The 20,028-nt window shown below is 33.8% G+C and overlaps 1 long non-coding RNA gene across 1 annotated transcript; it reads left to right on the top strand.

Moving 5' to 3' along the window:
• The first annotated feature begins 3,250 nt into the window (after positions 1-3,250).
• Positions 3,251-4,545, top strand: LOC137429165 (uncharacterized). The gene is made up of 3 exons (XR_010984822.2): positions 3,251-3,487; positions 3,574-3,779; positions 3,873-4,545. It is a non-coding gene; the product is annotated as an uncharacterized LOC137429165 (long non-coding RNA).
• Positions 4,546-20,028: the final 15,483 nt, after the last annotated feature.

The raw sequence follows: 20,028 nt of genomic DNA, 5'->3' as shown, positions 1-20,028 counted from the left end.
TAGATCAAATTTGTGCAGCCTCTTTCTAATGGTAGACTCGTGCACTTTGACATCAACAATGGCAAGAGCTACCTGTAGGTCCCATGATGACATTCTGGGGTTCTTAGAGACTTCTTTCAGCATCTTGCAGTCTGCTCTCAGGCTGAACTTGCCTGGGCGGTCTGGCCTGAACAATTTGGCAGTTGTTTGGAATCTTCTCCACTTGTAGATGATCTTCGGTACAGTCGAATGATTGATTTCAAATTGTATGGAGATCTTTTTGAATCCATTCCCAGACTCGGAGGCATCTATAACCTTCTTTCTGAAGGCCTCAGAGAGCTCTTTTGCATAGGCATAGTGACGCCGCACACTTCAACAACAAAGAGCAAACCAAACTAAATGTCTGAGGTTTAAATAAGACACGTTCCTCCAAGATCCTCTCTAACGATGTTCTAATCATTTGCACCTGAGCTGGTGCACCTGATTGGAATTTTAGGTATTTGAAGTAGTGATAAATGTAGGGGTGTACTTACTTTTTCCACATACGAAATTTGCATTTATGTTTATTTCAATTATACAATGGACTACAAAATGTAAATGTTTCATGATATTTGTTATATTATATCATCTTTATCTATCAATATTGTTGAATGAAGATCAAATAGCTGTATGTTGAAATATGTTGAAAAAGTCAAAACTTTACATGGGGTGTACTTACTTTTTCACATGACTGTATATGTATGATTAAAAAATAATAATTTGGGAATATCCAACTGATAGTATGCACTGTATGGCATTCCCATCTGATCACATAGCTCATGATGCTTACAAATTATATTAAAATTCCATATACTGTACTACATATTGTTACGTTTATTGGGGTCGGTGAAAGAATACCGTAGGAGAAGGTAGAACTGTATAGGAAATAGCATGGATCGCATGATTCATAGGAGAAATCTCGATGTACATCCGTAGGGAAACTGTAACTTAAGGTTGTTTAAATGTTCTTCACGCGGGGGTTAAAGCAGTGCTAATTAGTGGTAGGGATGAAGGATAATTTACACCAGTGCGTGCTTTCCCTCTGTAATTTCCCCTCACGTTTTTGCTGACCGAGGCCGGCCATGCAAACCTCCTTTAAACAACAACAACAACCACCAACTGCAAGCAAACAGGTTCCCGGACTAGGCTCCGCCCCCAACGGACCTCATCGACAAAAGGCCCCACCCACGAGCGAGGTGGGGAATCAGGTGCGCGGAGAGGAAAGCTGGCAGGCCACGCCCCAAGGCATGCAATTGGCCGGTAGGAGGTGGGCGGGCGAAATTGGAAGGAATAACCCAATTTGCTCTGAAGAGTAAGAAGAAGAGTTGGTCTCTCTCTTGGTTTGAACAAGAAGCTCACCATTTTCTGTGCAATTGGTGCTGACAATTGTGTGCGGATTTTGAGGAGGTTTTGGGTGGTAGCGCTCTACCAGGGAGCTGAACGCTGCGTTGTTCGGCCACAGGACAAAGAGGTGGAGAAACGAGAGGGCAGTCTTTACGACTTGCTTCATCCCTGGTTGCCCAAGGTGCCTTCGGCGGGTGGTGTTTGCGGTCGCCATCGTGTCCGCTTCCCGAGCGGGAGACTGAGAGCCTCGTCGCCCCCACTCTCCTCAAAAAGGACCCATTCGGGCCACCGATAAGTACCGGCTGGTCAAAGTGGATTTATTTATATTTTCTTTATATTTTCCCTATGTGTGTGTTCGAGATTGCGTGGAGGTACCTCAGTTGGGAAATTAATTTCCCTCAGCCTTTATTTCGATATTTTCATTCTTTCATTTGCACAGGCTTGGGATGCTAGGGTCCTGAGTTTGAATCACGGTCGATCACTGAATTAATGCCAAGGGGGTTGATTCAGCCTGTCATCCTTCCGAGGTCGGCAAATTGAGTACCAGCTTGCTGGGATGAAAGTAGGTGATAAATGTTGCTTCTGGGACACCTCCGTTTAACATGGGAAATCCCTATCTAATGTCATTTACCCCCTTGTCTTTAAAAGAAATCATAAACACCTCTATTTCTCCCTCTATGAACCTATAATCCTTCTCACCTTATGAACCTATGATCCTTCTCGCCTTATGAACCTATGATTTTCTTCCTTTATGAACCTATAATCCTTCTAGCCTTATGAACCTATGATCCTTCTCACTTCCATGTAAATTTCCCTCTCACCATCACTTTTCTTCATTTCCCCTTAACACCTCTATTCCTGACCCCCTTGGTCTTATGGGCCTTTTTCTCTTACTATCAATGATCATTGTTGTTCATTGATCATTGATTATGTTCGGGTCCTGTGCCACACACTTTTTGTTAAGCTCCGCGCCACTTTTTGCTAAGCTCCGCCCACTTTTTGTTAAGCTCCGCCCACGTTTTGTTAATCCCCGCCCCCTTTTGGTAGGCCCGCCCACTTTTGGTAGGCCCCGCCCACGTTTTACTAAAGCCCACCTACTTTATAAACTCTCCAGCATTACATTATTTTTAGTTAAGACATTACATCATTTTCTGTTGAAACATTACATCATTTTCTGTTGAAACATTACATCATTTTCTGTTGAAACATTACATCATTTTCTGTTGAGACATTACATCATTTCCAGTTAAGACATGCCCAGACTTGCCCACACTTGCCCAAGGGAATTTCCACAGGAAATGACACACCCAGTCTTTCTTATAAAAGGCACTAACCACACAGGCCTTTTCAAACACACTTTCTGCTTCACTTGAGAATGGACTACTATGCTGAAAAGGAGTTGGATAACTTTGACATTCCTTGGAGTCCTACTACCTGTGTGGAGCTCAACCTTCAGATTGATGAACTGGACTCGAACCTCTTATCAATGGAGGTAAGTTTATTTATTTATTTATTTTTTTTATTTTTTTTGTATTTATTATTTTTTTTTTTTTTTTATTTATTTTTTTTTTGTTGTTGTTGTTTTTTAAAGATAAGACTCGTGTAAGAGTCAGCAAAGTTTCTTTTAATATTCATAGAGCTTGATTTATATAAATAATAATATTGTATTAAATTAATACGTTGTTATTTTCTCTCACAGGAAATTGTATCTGAGATACAAAATGAAAATACTACTTTTGCCACAACCTGGGGTGAAATGATGATTGATTTGTTTGAAGACCTTTTGAACAACCAAGACCCACAGTTCCAGATGACCCAGCCAAAGAGTTATACCTTGGAGACTCACTAAATTTGGGAAAAACAAATTATGAGGTCTGCCTAGCTAGATGGTTCTAACTGTGGAGCCTACCTTGGAGACTCACTAAATTTGGGAAAAACAAATTATGAGGTCTGCCTAGATGGTTCTAACTGTGGAGCCTACCTTGGAGACTCACTAAATTTCATAAAATTAGGAAAAGAGTTTTACCTTGGAGACTTTGAAAACTGGTTTCGTTTTGGAGACTCTAGCTGTGTGGAGCTAAACCTTCACCTTGATAAACTCGATTCAAATTTCTCATCAATGAAGGTAATATTTTATTTTAATATACATATAATAATTGTGTATTAAATGTAAAAAATAATTAATTAATACGTTGTTATTTTCTCTCACAGGAAATTGTATCTGAGATTCAAAATGAAAATACCACTTTTGCCACAACCTGGGGTGAAATGATCGATTTGTTTAAAGACCTTTTGAGCAACCATGACCAAGAGAACGAGTTTTACCTTGATAATCCAACGAAAGAGTTTTACCTTGGAGGCTCTTTGGATTCTAAAGCAATGAACAATGTTCTTTCTTTAATGACGTTTGATTTAAGGTAAGTTCAGTTGATTAATAATCAATTAAAGTATATGTTATTTCATTCAATATTAGATAAGTAATATATTTCTTTTTTTTACATGTATTTCAGCAATATCAAGAAAGTTCAGGGAAGAAGATGCTGGAAAATACTTTCTTCCCATTTCTACTTTTTCCAACTTGAAAGCCTTGAAAGACAGAATTGGAGGAAGAGGAAAAATATATATATTGAAATACGTATTAAAAAACATTTTAAAAAAATATTGAAATACGTATTTAAAAAAAGAAAAGGCAAAAAAGATTATGCTAGGGTTAGGGTTGGGATTTTGAATGTGAGGGTTAGGGATGGGGTTGGGTTAATGGGTTAGGGATGGGTTGGGTTAGGGTTGGGATTTTGAATGTGAGGGTTAGGGATGGGTTGGGTAAGGGATGGGGATGGGTTAGGGATTGGGTTGGGTTAGGGTTCTGGATGTGAGGTGAATTTTTGAATGAATGTCAAACCTCACAGACTCATTTATCTTATATTATTATTGAATTGTTTTTAAAAAGTTGGGAAAAGATAAATAGAATTGGAAGGTCATACAAAGAGATGGAGTTAAGAACTTTTTTTTAATGGTTGATGTAATGGATTCAGTTGTTTTGACTAACAAATATGGTGTTTTAATGTGGGGGTTGGGTTAGGGTTTGTACATTATTATGACCCACTCACACACACACAAAAGTTAAGCCCCAACTAAAAAGTTGTGGGATTCTGTGTTTGGGGTTCACAGATTTAAAAACGTATCCCCATGATACACACAAAAGTTAAGCCCCAACTAAAAAGTTGTGGGATTCTGTGTTTGGGGTTCACAGATTTAAAAACGTATCCCCGTTATACACACAAAAGTTAAGCCCCAACTAAAAAGTTGTGGGATTCTGTGTTTGGGGTTCACAGATTTAAAAACGTATCCCCATTATACACACAAAAGTTAAGCCCCAACTAAAAAGTTGTGGGATTCTGTGTTTGGGGTTCACAGATTTAAAAACGTATCTCCATTACATTTTTTTATTTATTTATTATTTTCAAGGGTTATCAGCTTTGTTTTTTGTAATTCCTGTGAATAAAATGACCCTAAGATTTCTTCTCCATTTAAATCATATAATTTGTAGGTCCAAGGGACTGTATCCATTACATCAACGATTTAAAATAATTCATTAGTCCATTTTTTTGTATAACCTTTCTCAAAATGGCTTTTCCATCTGTATATTCTTACAATATCACCAACTTTGAACCTCGGTTTTCTCAAATTAATCTCCTTTTCATATTCTAATTTTGTAAATGATTCTGATGGTTTTGATTTTGTTGATGAATGAACGGTATTATTGTAATTATCTACAATACCCTGAATTAAATACACCCATTTTTGAGAACCGAGTTGTGTGAATTTTTTATATAGCCTCTCTTTCAAAGTACGATTAAAACGCTCAATAACAACTGCTTTTCCTTCATTAAAGGTGCTGTATAATTTAATACCCTCCCCCTCAAGAAATTTCATAAATATTTTGTTATAGAACTCTGTTCCCTCATCGGTCCACAGTTTCTTTGGTTTTCTTTTATCCCTATCAAATATTAGCTTAAAGGATAACATTAAAGTATCACCCTTTTTATTTTTTAAAGGAACAACCCAGGCAAATCTACTCCTCAAATCAATAACGGTTAAAGCATACCTGTATCCCCTGTCATTATTCAATTCAATTAAATCAGCGGACCATATGTAGTCAGTGTCTTTGGAATAAACCTTCCTTCTTTTAAACTTGGTGATTATAGGTTTGTGTAATTCTTCAGCCAAAAGCTCCTCAGTCTTGATGACATCATTAGAGCCTAATAGTTTTTTGAGGGTGAATAACCAAGACCAAGTTTCAATTTAGCATTTATCAAATTTCTCACAATAAACCTATCAACTTTCTCTCTCAACGTTGGATTTTGTATCAAAGACAAATTATACAACATTTCGCTGTCGGCTTTATGTTTTTCAGTCAACGTAGTGGTTTTCCCATAAGCAATATCATGCTTCATACACACTTCGTCAACCCTATTTGTAGGTTTAGACCAAGGTTTAGGATTGTCAGCCTCATCTAATCTTTTATCCAAGTTTGTTCCTGGGCCACAGAAAGAATACCCTGGAAGGTGTAATTCCCCTGGAATTCCAGTTGTTGTAAATTTGCTACCTGACAAAAACTTTTGTATGTCTCCTCCACTTTTAGGAGAGATGAATTGACACTTTTTAGAGCCACACACTTGACATATTCCTTTTTGATAAACTCTATTATTTTTAGCTTTAACATAAGAGATATTTTTAGATTTAGTTTTCTTTTTACATTTGAGACAATAACTCATATTTATTTATGAGAAAAAGTCCTACATAGTGCCAAAACCTTTTTGGTTTTCAACATATACATTTCTATCTTGATTTTTAAAACATAAAGAATCCTTAGAAATGGCTTCACTCTCTCCTCCATTTATTTACAAATAAAACTAACTAAAGTCAATAACACCAACATCAACAACTATATGTTGTATATCTGCTCTCTGAATTCATTATAGTAAATTTAAAAACCAATATGTTTGTAAGAGTCATTAATTCTTTATTTTCCTCTTCAGTGCGTTGAGATTTATTTATTTGCCGTAATACCTTCAATCTTTCATTAATCTCAGGAATGGTCATATTTTTATATTTTTCCACCCTCTCTCTTTCCTCCCTCTCCTCCTTCTCCTTCTCCTCCTTCTCCTTTTTCTCCCTTTCATCCTTCTCCTTTTTCTCCCTCTCCTCCTTCTCCTTTTTCTCCCTTTCCTCCTTCTCCTTTTTCTCCCTTTCCTCCTTCTCCTTTTTCTCTCTTTCCTCCTTCTCTTCTTCAACTCCTTCCTCATCCCTTGCTACCCTTGAGCTTGAGCCCCAAATAATATTATACATATACTCATCTGGATTTTGAGATATTCTTGTATCTATAATTATTTTTCTCATAATAGGATACCAATAAGATTTGTTGACGATTTCTAAAAGAGTTTTATATTTCATAACTTTGAGAAGTTCATTTTTATTTAATATTTTAAACAAGTCTCTATTTGTGGGTTTAACAATATCAGTATAAGGCCAGTTTTTAATGACAAAATTCCCATGTATATGCTCCACATCATAAGGTATGTAATACCGAGCACCCTTTTCTTGTAGGTATCCTTGAATACAAAAATTATAATTCTCTTGTAGTCTTCTTCCTGCCATTTATGTATCAGAAATATATGTGAGAGTAATATTATGACAGGTAATACCACCCCATCTTCCCACTACCAAATCGGTTTGTATTCCTTGGCTTTCTATCCTTATCTCATGACCTTCCTTCTTTGTCATGCTAACCATCGCTATACTATCATATATTTTTCTTTTCTTAAAACCATGTATTTGTTGTTTACTAATTGTACTTCCACATAAATCCTTATCCTCGCCAAGCGGATAATATTCTTCTTTACGAGACTGATTCAAATCATGTAGGTCTTCCAAGTTTATTGAAAAATACCAATTATACCCTAAATCAGGCATATCATACCCCCATTTATTGATTCGCATATTAACTATATGTCCTTCTTTATAAAATTCAATTGTAAGCAGATAGTTAAATTGAATGAGGAAAGGTGTATGGTCAGTATAACCAGGTGTTGTGGTTGTAAATTTTACTTGTTTAACAAAACGTGCTGTTTTATTTAAAAATATATATTGTGATAAATCACTGAATCTAATTAAGTCATTCGCATCTGTAGGGTTTGGATAATTGATTAATTTATAAGTATTCTTCATATTAATATTTTTACTTATACTATATTTTTGGCGTTCAGCCTGTGCCTTTGTATAATAATTTGATAAATCAATATCCTGAGAGGATTTTCCAAAGATAGAACCATCTTTTCCAACATAAGTCATTTATATTAGATTAAAAATGATATCATAAAAATTTTCATTATTGTTGAGTTGAAATAATACATATAAACATAATTGACCACAACATTTAGAATTAATTTCTTGAACTTGAAATGTTTGATAAACACCATTCTGTAAGAATTGTATTACTTCAACAGGCGGTGGCATACCATAACTATCAAAATAATATTTATCCTGACTATTATGAATACAAACCCAATGAGAACCATTCTGTGTGTCTAAATTCATAATAATATTCATTGTATTCTTGGACAACTTTTTTAATTCATCTCTCATACAAATAACCACATTATCAATTTTTAGTTTTTTACAATATTTAGTAAGTTCTATATTTGACGTTGTATTCTTTCCAAATTGTTTAAACCATTTATCCATTTATTTATGAGAAAGATATAACCCATTACCCCTTTTAGTTAGTTTAACACCCGCTTGAGCGATAGAGGAAAGCATATCTCCAACTAACAATCTAGCTTTATCAGGTAGACTGTCAAGTTTTTGAGCAAAATCTACAATTACACCACTTCCACTAATTTGTTTCTCCAACTCCTTGTTATGTCTTTCCAATTCTTTTTGAGCTTTTAGTTGTGCCTTCCTTTCGTTAGCAGTTTTTATCGCTGCTGAAATACCACCAGTCAATGCTCCCGCCGCACTTAAACCAGCAAATAAAGGAATTAGAAATGGGAGAAATCCTCTTCTTGACTCGTCTATTGAATATTTCTTTAACATAGGTTTTGTCATTTTAATTTTAAGTGATCCAGCATCATTTAGTGTTTTCACCTGCTCTCTTGTGAGTAAAACATCAATTCTTACTGCTCCTTTTCTTTGAAATGTATTAACATTAATAATACAAGGCTTTTGATTTTGAATACAAGATGTTAATTTATCAAGATTGATTTGATTAACATATACCCCTACCATTTATTTATGAGAAAAAACCTATGTGATATTAATCATAACACCATTATCTGTATTAATCTGTAATTCTGTTTCCTCCAAAAGCAAACAATAAGCATCAACTTCTTCATTCTCTCCTCTTTCAATGTATAGAGAAGTATCCACTCTATTAGACTATATAGTTTCCTTTTGAGAACTCAGGTCAATTGCGTAGATTGTATAAAGTTTTTGAAACGCAACCATATCCAAAATAGGTTCATTATTACCGTTGCTTTCACACACCTTTTGGTAAGACTTGTAGGCTTCCGCATAATCATTTTTTTCCCAATCAATTTCCAATCTATCTCGCGGATAAAATGTTCCATCAAGAGAAACCCGAAGTTGTTTCACCTTAGCATTATCACTCAGCGCATTATTCTTATCAGTACCCTCCTCTCCATCTGGTTTCTTAAAAATGAGCCATAGGTATCGTGGCTTTCCTTCAAGAACACCCAAATTCCAAGTGTAGGTAGTGTGTTCCAGTTTAACGTGTTGACATCTTCTTTTAAGGTATGATACATTTAGCGGTTTCTTTGAGTTAAGTCTTCTATTTAACATCTCTTCCGTTTTAAGATTAGGAGTATATTCACTAATATACCAACACAAATCATTAATAACAAATTTATTATTGTCGCCAAAAGCATTTTCAACCCCAAAAAGCAACCTATTTACATTATCATTCCTTTGTAGTTGAAATCTAATTTTAAGACCATACAAAACTTTATCATAATCACAAAATCCAAATATACCTTTCAGAGGTACTGCTACCGTAAAACTATTCTCTGCTTTTGTATCATCATTATACATTGACTTCCTTTGACTACAACCAGGGTCAGCATTTGTTCCCGTTGACATATCAGGAATAAAACCTTCAACAGCTCCCTTACCCATTCTATCACTAAACGAATATAGTGTAAATTTCATCATTTCAGATATAGCAGAGACATAATCAACCGCTTCAACCTCTTGTGTTCCAATATACAGGCGGACACTATCAAACATTTTCCAGAAGAAATCATTTACGAGTGTAGCATTAGTATTATTCGCAGCCTTAGTGAATTTAAATTTACACAGCAAGAAACTATCAGCTATATTCAAGTAAGTTTGTTGATTATTTATTTCAAAACTTTTTGTTCCGTTTGAATTCCAGTCTGTTCCTCTTATAGCATTTATCTTAAAATAGTCTTCCTTTTTAGTGGAGTTTGAAATGATAATCGTATCATCCAAATCATAGATACTATCAATCGCTTCCATACTTGTATTTATATAGCATTAAAATCGTTGAAACCCTGACCCAAGTATTTTAATGATTTTTTGTCGTTCTTGTGAAGATAGTTGAGTTTTACCTTTTTTAATTTCTTTGATTGCTTGTAATTTATGAGACTCCTTTTGAGCATCTTTTATACTCTTTATAGCACCCGCAACTGAGCCCACGGCTGAAGCAGTTGAACCAATTAGGTCTTTATGTTTAAGGATGGTTGAACCAATACCCATTAGAGTATCAATTATCCCATCTCCTTTATTTCTCAATTGATGTCCCACACCCCGTTGTCTCTTTGGTTTATAGTATCCTCTCCCAAGAAACATACCTTCACCCTTATAGTATGGTGAAAGGAACATCCCATCCCCTGTAATTATTTTATATTTTCCCAACTCGTGTTTTCTCACAATAACCATTATTTATTTATTGAAAAACTTCACGTAGGTGAATTCTGATGGATATAATTTCATCATTAAAGGATATCATACGATTATCTTGGTCGGTTATCCTAAAATTTACTCTGTATATGGTTTTTCCTGACACAGGTAAATAGACAAGATTTTTTGGTTCCATATTAAATTTATAACCAATCGGGGTTGAGTCTGCGCCGAATGAAAATATTGTATTTGTTCTTATTCCATCGTTATAAGCACCATCAATCAAATCACAATGAATTAATACTGAATTTATACTGGAGGATATTTGAATGACATTATCACTGTAAGACGTCCCGTTAGTTTCAATCTTTTTAGAAGAGAACCCCAATAGCTCTCTGAACGAATTTTCAATCGTGAAATCAACTTTATAATTATTTTTAAGTTTAATAGTTGATTTTGAAGTGTGTTTTTGAATATCTATTACAATATTTTTTGGTTCATCACCTTTTTCTTTCATAAGGCGAGAGACTTCTGAAGATATTTGAGAAATCTCGTAAGCACCGGGTGAAACGGTTATAGTTTTATATCCACTTCCTGGATTATAACTAAACTTGTTGTTTTTCTCTGTGATATTAAAAAGGGTATTGTAAGTCTCCATTGACAACAAAGATGCCTCATATTCTTTTTTGGGGTCAAGTTGTAGTGGGTAAGGGAATGAAGCTGTGTAATCACTCGTTGTGAAATTAAAACTAAGAATTGTGCTTCTCACCTTATTTAATATCTAATAAAATATCTTTGTATTGACATTTATTAATTATTTTCATATTCATCAACTGATCTAAAATGGCGGATGCTTCATTAAAACAATTGTTGTTTCCAGCCTTCTTACTACCTAACAACAATAATAACCTATTAACTAATTGTGATGGGTCATTTGGAAGAAAACTAACACCCGAACCAAGCTTACTTAAAGCATCAATAATAATATGTTTCTCCTTCTCATTCTTCTTACTTTTACCAGCAACAGAAACTCCATAATCAAGTGCGTTTAGCAACTCAATATACTCTCTATCTTCCTCTCTTTCCATTTCAAGCGGTTCATCAAAATATGGTGAATTAGAATGTCCATCTTTTGTTAGAAGAAACATTAATCTTGGGGTTAATTCAACATTTGGTTGGTCAGAACTTAAGAACACCAATTTATCATTAAATATCAATAACTTTTCTTTCACAAGATGGAACTGTGCTGGTTCTTCTGTTGGAATGAGACCTGCTCTGGTTTTTGAACCCTTCAAATATTCATTGTTTTGAAGAGCTTCTACAATATAATTGGAAAGTTTATTTACCTTCTCAAGATGCCGAAATAATCCTTCATCATCATATTCTAATTCTCCAAGTTCTTGCTCTGTCATTTGACTAAAATCTTTGAGCATTTGAAAAATTTTTGGAGTAAATTCTACCGTGGGAACTGTAGGTGAAATCGTTTGTTGAGTTTTTAAAAGTGGTTTAAAAAATTTCTCTTGTTTTCTTTCAAAGGCTTCTTCACCAGTTAGTTTCTGTCTCCTTTTCTTCTTTATGTCTTCCTGTTGCTTTACAACTTTTGAAACCAACTCTTGATGTTCTTTAAACTTTCTTACTCTTTCTTCGGTATTCATTTTCTGTATTTATTTATTGAAAAATATCATTTAGTATCTCATCTTGTTTCACAACAATATATTTATATTTTCCGATCGTGTGTTTCATATTATTTTCAAATTCCTTCTTACTACGTAATGTAGAACAATTATCTCTCCAAAAATTATTTGTATCTATTGAATTTAACTTAAATAAAATAAAAGTATTAGCATTGTTTCTTATTGAGCGCCGAGGGAGTTGAAAATATGACTGACTAAGATAAATACAATTACAAGAAGAATGTCTCCCTCTTGTATAGTAGCTATCCATTACTGTTTGGTTTCTCTCATTAACACAATCATCAAAGATAACGAGGTTCTTTTTTGATTTATCTAAATCTTGAGGTGAAGGTATATCATCCGTATTATCACTGAGAATACAAGTTATGGGTTTTGGTTTTGATTTTGATTTCTGTGTATCACAAAATAATTGTATTATATCATCAATATTATAATCATTTAGTTTGTTTTGAAGTTTAAATAAACCGATAATGTCTTCCTTTTTAAGACCCGCATTAAAACCCTGTGAGAGTAGTTGATACTCAGGTTGAAAACTTGACTTTGTAAAAATTATTAAATTATCATAATCTAAAAAATTAGGACTAAGGAGCATCTTTAAAAGTAAACAGGTTTTTCCACATCCGCTTGAACCGACTATTAGACATCTCAATGAATTTGGAAGATTTTTATGGTTATTAAATTTTATCTTATTTTCCCAAACGGGTAAAAAATCATTCATTTATATATTTGGAAAACAAGTCATCCAACTTTTTTTGAGTTTTTTGAGAAACTATATTTTATCCTGAGTTCAGGTTTAATTTCAAAATAATCCATTATTTTGTTTATATAGTATCTTGTATTAACATTTCCATTAAAATTATTTTGAATAATAAATATCATTAAACCCTTATACATTTCCTCAATACAAATAGTCTCTTCCCTTGTAAGAAATGGTGTATTATCACCATAATACTTAACATTCATCTCTCTTATTAATCTTGTAAAGTAATTCATTTTTGGTTCTAATTTAAAAGAGTTATATATTTTTCTATATTTTTTATTATCATTAATTAGAAGATAATCACAGAAAATACATTGTTTATATGCTTCTGATTCTGTATTAAGCCCCACTCTACCACAAGCTGGACAATTCTCTAATTTATCATATGGATAGTCTGGAAATTCTAAATATCCTTCAGAATTTATCATATTTATAAAGTAAAATTATACTTAAAACAAAGTGCCTTTTTTAGAGGCTTTTTTAAAGATGAAACTGTGCTTAAAGTAAAACACCTTTGAGCTTTTCAACTCATTTTATGTATATAACTTTACTTAAACTAAACGCAAATTTATTAGCTAATAAATACAATGTTTCAAAACACAAAAGACAAATTTCAATCAATCTCTACTTCGGTGGAAGATATAGAAAAATATGTCAAAGATGTTAAATTGAACAAAGATAAATATGGAAATTTTTGGATTAAACCCATAATGGAGAATAACATGTGTCCTTTTATTAAATTTACGGGACAAGCTATGTTAATTAATAACTCTATTAAAGTAAATTTGACAAAAGTTTCTCCACTACTACTAACAATTTACTCAAAGCTTGAAAAGGTCATTGATAAAGAAGCTTTGAAAATGAATGATAAGACCATCAACGATTCTAGAGGAAACATTTGTATATTCTTTAATAGACCCAAAGATGTGGGTGAAATTAATAATATGAATATTAGTGGTGAACTATCATTCCGTACTCTGATTATTAGAGATTATTTGAAAATAACATTTAATGTAAAAAATATTGTGGTTATTAGTTCTAATGAAAGAAAATATATAGATATTGATGGAAGTTTAATGGTATGTAAATGAGTGATATTAACAGTCAATACTCTGAGAGTTATTATACTGAGAGTCTAGGATCTGAAGATAGTTATGATACTAATAGTTTGTGTTCAAATGATAGTTATGAGAGTAGCTTTATTGATGACTCAGATAGTGAAATTGAAATTGATGAACTAGAGTATCTAAACTTTCTGGCTAATACATAGACGCTTTACTTTAAGTAAAGTTATATACATAAAACGAGTTGAAAAGCTCAAAGGTGTTTTACTTTAAGTAAAGCTATATACATAAAACGAGTTGAAAAGCTCAAAGGTGTTTTACTTTAAGTAAAGTTATATATATAAAACGAGTTGAAAAGCTCAAAGGTGTTTTACTTTAAGTAAAGTTATATACATAAAACGAGTTGAAAAGCTCAAAGGTAAACGTTTTACTTTAAGCACAGTTTCATCTTTTAAAAAGCCTCTAAAAAAGGCACTTTGTTTTAAGTATAATTTTACTATATAAATAAATATGATCAAAGCAACGTATTGCGATGTTTGTGAACAAGAATATAAACAATACAAAAGACACCTTAAAACTAACAAACACACATTTAATCTACTTCACCTACTATCTCCTATTCAGAAGGAAACAAAACACTGTTCTGCATGTAATAAAAATATCCTCAAGAAAGGCTTCGAAATACATCTTAAAACAATTCTACATTTATCAAATTTTATCACAACTAAAAACTCTGATGGCGCATTCAAAGGACATATTAAAATAAGAGTCTTTAACTTCAAACCTCCTGAACCAGAGTCTATAGTTGATGCTGTAGAAATAGTTAAACCTGCTGTTCAAACGTTGATTGAAAAAACACTAAAAGAAATGAAACCACTTAAATTTTATATGGGAGTAAAATTAGAAATGACAAAGGACGAAGGAGTTATAGATACACCATACATGAGAACTGAGCCACACTTTATATCTTCATATCAAGATTTTAAAACATCAGGAGTCTATGATGAACTTATTAAACAAGAGCAAGATGTGGATAATTCAATCGTAGGAAGTGGATTCAATATAGGAAAAATTATTTACATAGACATTCATATTCTTAAATCAGATCCTCTAAAAGCTTCTTCCTACATTGATTTACCCAGTGTTATCAAAAATAGAAAAGCAGTTATCAATATCAAAAATAAAGACAATAAATGTTTTCTCTGGTCTATTCTAGCACACTTACATCCTCCACATTTTCATGATGAAAGAGTATCTCATTATAAAAAATATGAGAATACATTAAATACGAAAGATCTAAAGTTTCCGATGGCTTTAAATGATATTCCTAAATTTGAAAAGATAAATAATTTATCAGTTAATGTTTATGGTCTAACAGAAACAAACAGCATTCAGGTTTTAAAGCTTTCTGACAATTGTAAACAAACTCATATTAATCTTCTATATTTTAATTCAGAGGAAAATTCACATTATACATACATTAAAGATATTGCTAAATTAATAAAACCACAAGTATGTAAAAGAACAAATAAAATATATATTTGTTTGTGTTGCCTTAACTTCTTCCATACACAAGAAAGATTAGATAAACATTCAAATTATTGTGGTGAACATAAATCAACGGTAATCAATATGCCTAAAGAAGGCTCAAATATCACATTCAAAGATGAAAAGAAAAAGATCAAACATCCATTTGTTATATATGCTGATTTTGAAAGTATTCTAGAAAAAATAGATACTGCTTCTCCAGATCCAAAAGAATCATACACAAATAAATATCAAAAACATACTCCTTGCGGTTTTTGTTATTATATCAAATCATCCGTTGGTGGTGAATATAACAAGTTAGAGGAGTATAGAGGCTCAAATACCCCAGAGGAGTTTGTGAAACGACTAGAAAAAGACTGTGTCAGATTAACCAAGATAATGAGAGAAACTAATAAACCAATGTCCTTGACGAGTGAACAGAAAAGGGAATTTAGAAAAAACAATGTTTGTCATATTTGTGAGGAAAAAATTGGTGAAGGTCTAAAGGTTAGAGATCATTGTCATCTCACTGGTAAATATAGAGGTCCAGCTCATCAAAGTTGTAATATTAATTATCAACTCCCCTCTTTCATTCCTGTCTTTCTTCATAACAATGCTCATTATGATACGCATCTATTTATTAATGAACTTTCAAAGACATCTGGACACATTTCAGCAATTCCTAACACAGATCAGAAATACATTTCATTCACAAAAACAATTCACACATCTCCTATTACTCATATCAGATTTCTTGATACATTTAAATTCATGGCAAGTCCATTGGCTAACTTGGTTCAAAATCTAAAAGAGTTTCCATGTCTTTCAGAGTATTTTTCAGATAAAGATTTTCTAACACAAAAGGGAATTTACCCCTATTACTATATGGACTCATTTGAGAGATTCAATGAAACACAACTTCCTTTAAAAGAAAATTTCGATAACAAATTAAACAACAGTCATATATCTGATAAAGATTATGTACACGCACAAAATGTTTGGGAAAAATATAACATCAAGAATCTTGGTGAGTATCACGATTTGTATCTCAAAACTGATGTGCTTTTATTGGCCGATGTATTTGAAGCCTTTAGATCTGTTTGTCGCACTGGATATGGATTGGATCCTGCTCACTACTACACAGCACCTGGATTGGCTTGGAGCGCGATGTTGAAAATGACAAAACAAGATTTGGATTTGCTAACCGATGTCGATATGCTTTTGATGATTGAAAAGGCAAAAAGAGGTGGAATTTCACAAGTATGCTCGAGCAGATACGCAAAAGCAAATAACAAATATCTTCCAAATTATGATTCAACGAAAGAGAGTTCTTACTTGATGTACTATGACGCAAACAACTTGTATGGCTGGGCAATGTCTCAAGCTCTTCCTTATGGGAAACTAAGATGGGTAAAGGAAAAAGACTACACAAAGGTTTTACAAGATGTATGTATCTCTACACAAAAAGAATTGGATGATTCAAAGGTTGGTTATTATTTTGAGGTCGATTTAAAATATCCTGAAGAACTTCATATCAAACATAAAGATCTTCCATTTGCTTGTGAGAAAGAAAGTCCAAAGAAAGAATGGTTGAGTGATTATCAACGATCGTTTGATATAGGTGAATCAACAGAAAAATTACTTACTACATTATATAACAAGAAAAATTATGTACTACACCAAAGAAATTTGCGACAATATTTATCAAAAGGTCTAAGAGTAGAGAAGATCCACAGGGTTCTAAAGTTCAATCAAAGTCATTGGTTAAAGGGGTACATTGATTTTAATACACAAAGAAGAACAGAGTCAAAAACAGATTTTGAGAAAGACTTTTATAAATTGATGAATAATGCGGTCTTTGGTAAGACCATGGAGAATGTGAGGAAAAGACAAAATATCAGACTAGCAACATCTTGGGAACAAGCATCAAAATTAATTAATAGACCGAGTTTTACTAGAGCTGAGGTCTTTACTGAGAACTTTTGTGCGATCCATTTGGTTAAAGAGAGTATTGAAATGGACAAACCTATTTACATTGGAACATCAATTCTTGACTTGTCAAAGTCATTAATGTATGATTACTTTTATATTAATCTAAAATCAAAGTATAAGGATAATGTGTCATTGTTGTATATGGATACTGATAGTTTTATTTTGAAAATTAATACTGATGATGTTTATTCAGACATGAAAAAGGACATTAATATCTATGATACAAGTAATTACAGTCCAGAGAGTGAGTTGTTCTCTTCTAAAAATAAAAAGGTGATTGGAAAGTTCAAGGATGAATTGGGAGGAAATGTTATGAGTGAATTTGTGGGATTGAGGTCGAAGGCTTATGCTTATAAATACATTGTGAATAACGTTGAAAAGACTGATAAGAAGTTAAAAGGTGTAAAGAAAAATGTCATTAAAGAAACAATAAACTTTAAGGATTATTATAACTGTTTAACAACAAAGAAAGAAGAGTTTAGAAAGATTAATGGAATAAGAAGTTATAAACATCAATTATATTCAGAAGAGGTGAATAAGAAAGCATTGGGGGGGGCTTTTGATGATAAGAGGTTTATTTTAGAAAATGGAATTGATAGTCTCCCTTATGGTTATATAAGTATATAAGTGATAAGATATATAAGTGATAAGATATATAAGTGATAAGATATAAGTGATAAGATATATAAGTGATAAGATATATAAGTGATAAGATATATATAAGTGATAAGATATATATAAGTGATAAGTTAAAAAGGGGGGTTAGGGATTTTAACGGGCTACCACCACCTTTTTTCTATTATATAAATGATAGAACCAAGTATCAACCAGACTAAAGAGTGGAGGTGTAATCAACCTTGGTATATAAATGGAAAACATAACGAATGTGAAAAATATCAGATTCAAGAGGTTGAGAGAATCACTGGTCAGAAGGTTCTCAAGACGGATAAACGTATTCATTTGTTAAGTGGGGTAATGGAGGGCGGGAAGAAAAATATATTAGAGTGGAGTGAGAACATTAATGGTTATCAATCGGATAATAAATATTATAATTTTAAAATGGTATGTGGGAGAGGAGGAGGTCAAACAAGAACCCTCCGTGAAACATACCACTTTATACTTTCACAACAAAAGGTTAAGGAACCTGTATACTTTATAAATATACTTGATGGGGATGAGTTCTATAGGAGAATGGAACTCTTAAAAAAGTTAGAAAGAGATAATATATTTATAGGCTCATTAGTAGAGTGGTCTAAGGAACTACATTAAGGGGCTAGTGGGGGGAATAGGGTAAAAATTACATGGAAGTGAGAATGATCATAGGTTCATAAGGCTAGAAGGATTATAGGTTCATAAAGGAAGAAAATCATAGGTTCATAAGGCGAGAAGGATCATAGGTTCATAAGGTGAGAAGGATTATAGGTTCATAGAGGGAGAAATAGAGGTGTTTATGATTTTTTTTAAAGACAAGGGGGTAAATGACATTAGATAGGGATTTCCCATGTTAAACGGAGGTGTCCCAGAAGCAACATTTATCACCTACTGATGAATGATCCCGGTGTGTACCCAGATGTAGAATAGGTACACCGTATCCCTGCGCATTGTAAGAGGCGACTAAGGGTTGGCGTCAGGAAGGGCATCCAGCCATAAAAACATTGCCTCAAACGGGGAACCATGATTGTCATGGGGCCGCAAGGCTAACCCCCGCTCTAGCCGGAAATTGGCCTTAAAAATGATCATTCATTCATTCTTTTGTTTACATTAAATAATTATTGTTGAATTTATTGTGGTGTTTGCATGTTTTGTGGGTTCGGGAATAAACTCGTGTATTTTTTCGTTCAGATAAACGCTTCGCATTCCTTCATTCCCACGCACGACAAAAATCACCGTCATCTTCGGCTGATCGCCTCGGGGGTAAAAACTGTTTGGCTATTCGTCCAAGGCTGGTCTGAACTAGCTATGGACAGAACAATATTTATTGAAGCAGATGTACCTCATTGATCAACCAAAGAGACAATTGTTACAGACACGACTTTGATGTTAAGGTGGGCCGAGCGGAATGGCCGCCGTGTCCGCACAAGTTACCCGATTATACTCGAACGTTTGCCGAGTCGCGCTACGCTAAATCAATTGAGGAAAAGGACACAACGGCTGGGATTCAAATGACACGACACCATCCATCATTGCTTCGGATATGAAATCTTTCCTCTTCTCCAATGGCTTGATCTCTGATCATCAATTTGGTTTCAGACCAGGTCACTCTACTCTGGACATGCTGCTTCTGCTGTCTCAACAATGGATGGAGGTCCTCAATGCCAAACAGGAAATCAGAGCTGTCTCCCTTGACATATCAAGGGCCTTTGATACGGTCTGGCACCCAGCTCTGCTCACCAAACTCTCCTCCTATGGTATCCATGGAAATCTCCATGCATGGCTTGCGGACTTCCTCTCTGGTCGTAGTCAACGTGTGGCCCTGAATGGATTTCTCTCATCTCCCCTTCCTGTACAGGCTGGAGTTCCCCAAGGAAGTGTGCTGGGCCCTGTGCTTTTTCTGGTCTTTATCAATGATCTCTCTGACTCTCTGGAAAATCCTCTCTATCTCTTTGCTGATGACTCCACTCTCTGCCGCTCCATTCCTCTTCCCTCAGATCGGCAGTCTGCAGCCTCCTCACTCTCTGAAGACCTGGAC

The sequence above is a fragment of the Myxine glutinosa genome, chromosome 6, assembly GCF_964187855.1.
Source record: "Myxine glutinosa chromosome 6, kmMyxGlut1.1, whole genome shotgun sequence".
Lineage (NCBI taxonomy): Eukaryota > Metazoa > Chordata > Myxini > Myxiniformes > Myxinidae > Myxine > Myxine glutinosa.
This window is presented reverse-complemented; position numbering and strand designations above follow the sequence as displayed.